Raw genomic sequence first — 7,064 nt, forward strand, 5'->3', positions numbered from 1 at the left:
CGCGAGTTCGAGCCCCGCGTTGGGCTCTGGGCTGATGGCTCAGAGCCTGGAGCTTGCTTCCGACTCTGTGTCTCCCTCTCTGTCTATCCCTCCCCCGTTCATGCTGTGTCTCTCTCTGTCTCAAAAATAAATAAACGTTAAAAAAAATTTAAAAAAAAATAAATAAATACTGATAAAGAGTCTACAAATAAAGATTGATAAATTTTTGGATTTAGAACATGGAGTTCACTGGTAGAAGAGATTCAGTGCAGTGGTGGGCTAGAAGTTAAACTAGAATCAGCTGAAGAGGGGAAAGACAGTACATGGAAACAATGAAGTTAACTCTTAACTGTTTTTATAAACATTGGTCATGCAGGGTATAAAGGAGTTCAGTTCACGGGGAAATAAATTTTTACAAAGCTAAGAGATACTAGCTCTTTACAAAAAGGTGCCAATATGGTCTCCTGGCTGGCTGAGTCAGTAAAGCATGCGACCCTTAATCTCAGGATTGTAAATTCAAGCCCCACGCTGGGAGTAGGGATCACTTAAAAATAAAATCTCCAGGGGCACCTGGCCGGTTTAGTTAGTGGAGCCTGCGACTCTTGGTCTCAGGGTTGTGAGATCAGGTCTGAGTTGGGCATAGAGCCTACTTTTAAAAAAATAAATAAGTAAAAATAAAAAATAAAAAATAATTTTTTAAATGCTATAAAGAGGAACAGGTTGAAGTATTGCACAATGAGGCTTTCTGGCCATTCACTCAATTCATTACTTTTTCCTTTTCACTTCTAATTTGAAAGAAGTTTAAATAAACCAAGTAAAAAAGCAGAGGATTGTTAGCATCTTAACTTAGTGAAGTTTCACCAGATATGCAGAAAATGTAATAAAAGAAAATTACATTGTGTCTTTTATTCTCCCCTGTGGTCCACTGGAAATTAGTACATTAAATTGATCCAACTTGGTGGGAGTAACTATCCATAGCGCTTGTTTTTTAAAGAAAAAGTATTGTTTAGACAGCAAAATTATGAGCCTACCTAGGCATGTTGCAAAGGTATTTGAAAAATAACTCAGACCAAGTTGTATGAATGGAAATGTGGTGCTCAAGTTACATTCTGCTTAAAAAGGTTGTGATAAATAAAGATAAATAAAAAAACAATGTAGAACACACATAAGTCACTTCCTCATCTTCAGACATAATGACCTAGAAATAGCTCCCTTTTGATTTGTAGAGTATAAAATATTTTCTGAAAGTGAGAAAGAGGGACCAAGAAGTACTTAAAATTCTAGAGAGATTAGAAAGTTTTAAAATAGTCATTGTGGGTGGGGTGCCTGGGTGGCTCGGTTAGTTGAGTGTCCGACTTCAACTCAGGTCATGATCTCACTGTTCATGAGTTCAAGCCCCATATTGGGCTCTGTGCTGACAGTTCAGAGCCTGGAGCCTGCCTCAGATTCTGTGCCTCCCTCTCTCTCTGCCCCTCCTTGATCGCACTCACTCTCTCTCTCTCTCTTGAAAATAAATAAACTTTAAAAAGATAAAAATAAAAATAAAATTTTTAAATAGTCATTGTGAGAAAAGGTAATATTACCAGTGAAGGAATGCATTGGCCCAGTAAACATTAGGTTCTGGAACTCAAAGTTTGGCTTTGAAGAACTATCTGATGTTCTATTACTACTCACTAAATAGTGAATGCCAACCATGTGCTAAACATCATTCTAGAAACTCAGGATCCAACATTGATCAAGGCAAAAAAAAAGACCTTATTTTCAATACATTTAAATTCTAGAAGGATGACACCAATAACAAAAAAGTAAACAACTGAATATTATTAATTATTATTTTATTTATTTTTTTTTTAATTTTTTTTTTCAACATTTATTTATTTTTGGGACAGAGAGAGACAGAGCATGAACGGGGGAGGGGCAGAGAGAGAGGGAGACACAGAATCGGAAACAGGCTCCAGGCTCTGAGCCATCAGCCCAGAGCCTGACGCGGGGCTCGAACTCACGGACCGCGAGATCGTGACCTGGCTGAAGTCAGACGCTCAACCGACTGCGCCACCCAGGCGCCCCAATTATTATTTTAGATGATTGCCTGGAGATAGTTAAGAGAGAATAGGAGGAGCGAATGAGTATACAATGATTATAAACAACACTTTCAAGAAGGTTAGAAACAATAAATTGAGAAATGAGGAAACAGAGGAAAGACCCATGGGGTCAACCAATGGGAGACACTTAGGCGTTTATGTGCTGAGAGAACCAGTCCTGGAAGGACAGGGACATCATGATGCAGGAGAGTCCAGGAGAAGATGAGAGGGACAGGAATCTGGAATATAGGTGAAGGAGTTGGTTGTGACAGAGGCAGGGGCATTAAAAAGTGAGAAAAGGCAGAGAGCATGGGTACAAATGGAGGTGGGCTAGTAGATCTGAATGAAGGTAGGAAGACGAAGAAGTTCCTCTAGCTTTTCCTCAAGAGTATTTCTTTCTTATTTGCAACTTTAACTTGTTTCCCTTAATTGTATCATAAGAGACATTTCTTCACTTCTGAGGATGGAGAAACAGTATCCACATCTATGTGATTCTGACCCCAGCTCTGGGCCTTCAAAAACAGCACAGGTTTATACTGAAGTTTTTACTGTACAATCTCTTCCCCATCAGGACCTTTTTCCTTTTTTGTAAATCCCTCAATGTTACTTTTAGTCAGAGACTGAGACTCACCTATGTAGTAAACTTTTTACCTGAATTACTAGCCAGAGTGGTTTTTCCTTGTTACCTACTTAAGAAAAGGACTAGATGGGGGCACCTTGGTGGCTCAGTTGGTTAAGCATCCAACTTCGGTTCAAGTCATGATCTCTCGGTCTGTGAGTTCAAGCCCCACATTGGGCTCTGTGCTGAAAGCTCAGAGCCTGGAGCCTTCTTCAAATTCTGTGTCTCCCTCTCTCTCTCTCTGCTCCTCCCCTGCTCAGTCTCTCTCTCTCTCTCAAAAATAAAATAAAAAATGTTTTTAAATCCCAAAACTACAGGGTTCAGACAACTTCTGGGTTAATGAACACATCCATGTGACAGGAAGCTGGTACACCCCCAACTCCAAGGGGAAAGAAGCCCTCATGCTCAGGACCCTTCTGGACTTTTCCCTATGTACGCCTTCACCTGGCTGTTTATCTGTATGCTTTATGATATCCTTCATAATAAACCAGTAAACATAAGTGTTTCCCTGAGTCATGTGAGCCGTGATAGCAAATTACTGAACCAGAGGAGGGGGTTGGAGGAGCCCCTGATTTATATAGCCTGTTGGTCAAAGGTACAGGTGACAACTTGGGGCTTGCTACTGGGGGCAGTCTTGGGATCCCTTGACCTCTGGGGTCTCTGCTAATTCTGGATAGCATCAGTTGAAGCATAGGACACCCAGTTGGTTTTGAAAGGGCTGGTGTGGGAAAAAACCCCACACATGTGTTGTCAGAAGTGTTCTGTGGGTAGGGAATTTTTTCTTCCTTTTAACAGGGATCCTGCTACCTCTATTCTCACCTTTCAATGATTTCTCTTCTCCTTCCTTTCTTCCTTGAGGCCACCAGTTCACATGTTCTCTACAAAGAAAATCTCCTCACCATCACCAGTGTTTAAGGGGATGACTCTGCCGTGCTTGTGGTAATCCTTGAGAAATCAAAGTATAATTGTCATCATCACTCAGCAACAGAAAACTGAAGAATTTCCTCTTTGAAGGAACTTTCTACATCTTGTAGACAAGCTGTTTTCAAATAAATTTCAAGGAAGAAGAAATGGTTGATTTTTAAGGTGCTCATTGTGTTTGTTTAATTTTTGTGGCATGATGACATTTCAAAGTCTTAACGGTGTGCTCTTTCCTACCTGCTCACCTGATCCCCCCCCCCAGCATAATCTTTTGCTATAAAACAAGGAGAGAGAGAAAGACACCACATTCTTCATCTCTAAGGTCAACAGGAAATTGCCTCCCCCACCTCTACCCAGAGAAAGACAACAAAATATTACAAGTAGATCTAAACCGAGAGATTTTCTTCTGTTCCTCCACCCCTCACCACAAATAGATTTTTAAAAGCTTTCGAAGGGAGAAAAAAAGGAGAGCTTTGGAGAAGGAAACAGCATAATGTTTCCTTTGGAGAAGGAAACAGCATAAAAGGAGAGCTTTGGAGAAGGAAACAGGAGCCAGTCACCAGAGAAGACTATATGGAAAACCTGTAAACTAGGAAATCCCAAGGTAAAGAGAACATGTGTTCAGCTCCAAATTGAAGTATTTTGAAAGTCACAGCCTACAGATCTCTCTGGGCTCTAAGGGGGTAAGACAGCAGAGAAGGCAACAAGGCGTTAGCCATACCACAGAGGAGCTGAAAACAAGCCCCTGGGTTTCCCTGCAGCTCCTAAGGGGATGAAGGAGATCCAGAAGTTTCCACGGGCCCCATGTGGGTAGACATGGATGTACACCTGCCTAGAGGCCATCTGCAGGGAAAAGGAACACATATTACAAAGCTAAGGCATGGACTTCCTGACGTAAGTAAAAGAGAACGCAGCTAAATTCGAGAGCCATCCTGTGTGCCAAGTTGTTTGCTGTGAATTCAATAAACACAGGCTAACTTGCCATTCACTCGCCACTGAAACAAACCAAGGAAAGACCAAGAAATAAAGTGTCCCCTCCTCCACTATCTCAAACAGTGATTGTGTCAGCCCCTGGGGGTTTAGAATTGGGAGCTGGGTGAGGGAAAAAGAGAAAATCTTGAGAAGGGCCCATGTCTGCACCAGAATTGTTTAAACTGAAGCTGACATAGAAATGATGCAATTGGACTGAGGAAAAAGAAAAGGATGGAGCTAGCTCGGACCAGAGCAAGCAATACTGTTAGGCAGACTGAGAGTCCAGGCAGGTCGAAATCAGCCAGTATACATTATAACTATTTTTAAAGTGTCATTAAAAACACCAACTTTCGGGGCGCCTGGGTGGCTCAGTCGGTTGAGCGTCCGACTTCAGCCAGGTCACGATCACGCGGTCCGTGAGTTCGAGCCCCGCGTCGGGCTCTGGGCTGATGGCTCAGAGCCTGGAGCCTGCTTCCGATTCTGTGTCTCCCTCTCTCTCTGCCCCTCCCCCATTCATGCTCTGTCTCAAAAATAAATAAACATTAAAAAAAAATTGAAAAAAAAAAACAAAACACCAACTTTCAGGGCACCTGGGTGGCTCAGTCGGTTAAGTGTCCCACTTCAGCTCAGGTCATGATCTCACGGTTCGTGAGTTCAGGCCCTGCATTGGGCTGTGCACTGACAGCTCAGAGCCTGGAGCCTGCTGCAGATTCTGTGTCTTCCTCTCTCTCTGTCCTTCTCCCACTCACACACACACACACACACACACACACACTTTCTCTCTCTCTCAAAAACAAATAAACATTAAAAAAAAGCACCAATTTTGGGGTGCCTGGGTGGCACCCCAGTCAGTTATGCATCCAATTTACACTCAGGTCATGAATTCATGGTTCATGAGTTTGAGCCCTGCATCTGGCTTCGTGCTGATAGTGCTGAGGCTGTTTAGGATTCTCTCTCTCTCTCTCTCTCTCTCTGCCCGTTCCCCACTCGCACTTTCTCTCTCTCTCAGAATAATTAAATAAACTTAAAAAAATTTTTTTAAGTACACCAACTTTGAAGGGTGCCTGGGTGGCTCAATCAGTTAGGCATCCAGCTCTTGATCTCAGCTCAGATCTTGATCTCAGGGTCGGAAATTCAAGCCCCACAAGTGTGGCACCTCCTTAAAAAGAAGTTTATTTTAAAACACTGGAGACCACCATCATATTAACATTTATTCCAATTTCTTCATTTTATTATATTTTTTTAAGTTTTTTTTTTTTTTTGAGAGAGAGAGAGAGAAATTGAGGGACAGAGGGAGAGGGGGAATCCTAAGCAGGCTCCACACCCGGTGCAGAGCCCAACTCAGGGCTTGATCTCAAGACCATAAGATCATGACCTGAGCCAAAATCAACAGTCAGACGCTCAACTGACTGAGTCACCCAGGCGTTCCACAGGTTTCTTCATTTTTATGATGGGACCCTGAACTATAACTTTTTTTCTCTTTTTTTAGTCATCTTTGGGATATATATAAAATACACTAAATAGGTAGTAATTCTGCACCAGTGTTGCTGTTTTTTCGTTTTTGTTTTTTTTAATCCAGACTTGCACATGGCCTCTCCTGTAAAATGATACAGGGAAGTAGACTAACCCTAGCACACATTAATCAAATTTGTCAAATGCCTGACGAGGCTCAGATGCTTCTGCCCAGGGCTTGCTCTTGTCAGTAAGCCACAGAAAGCTGTGCAGCAAACAAGTAACATATGTCACGATAATTATTTAAGCTTAGGATTTATGGTGAGTTTTGGATACGTTTTCTTTAAATTTTTTTGAAAAATTTCTAGTGAGATGAAGTAATTACCTTCAAAAGTAGAAATGAGTCATTGGTTGAAAAATTAAGCTTAATGAGAAAATATGTTAACTATGATTGTACCTCATCATGAAAAGGGCCAATTTGGTACTAAGTGATGTTCTACTAATGATCAACCACAGCACGTACAACAATACATGAAATGAACACAAGTGCCCATGATTATATGGTCAACTAACCCTTGACAAAGCAGGAAAAAATATCCAATGGAAAAAAGACAGTCCCTTCAACAAATGGTGTTGGGAAAACTCAACAGCAACATGAAGAATGAAACTGGACCATTTTCTTAAACCATACATAAAAATAAACTCAAAATGGATTAAAGACCTGCATGTGAGATAGGAAACCGTCAAACTCTTAGAGGAGAAAGCAGGCAGCAACCTCTCTGACCTGGGCTGGAGTAACTTCTGACCAGACACGTCTCAAAAGCAAATAGCATGAACCACTGGGACCTCATGAAGACAAAAAAAAAAAAAAAAAAAAAAAGTTCTGCACAGCAAAAGAAACAGTCAACAAAACTAAAAGGCAGCCTACAGAATCGGAGAAGATATTTTCAAATGGCATACCAGATAAAGGGTTAGTAGGGGCGCCTGGGTGGCGCAGTCGGTTAAGCGTCAGACTTCAGCCAGGTCATGATCTCGCGGTC

The sequence above is a fragment of the Herpailurus yagouaroundi genome, unplaced genomic scaffold, assembly GCF_014898765.1.
Source record: "Herpailurus yagouaroundi ecotype Mexico unplaced genomic scaffold, PumYag 166, whole genome shotgun sequence".
Taxonomy (NCBI): Eukaryota; Metazoa; Chordata; class Mammalia; order Carnivora; family Felidae; genus Herpailurus; species Herpailurus yagouaroundi.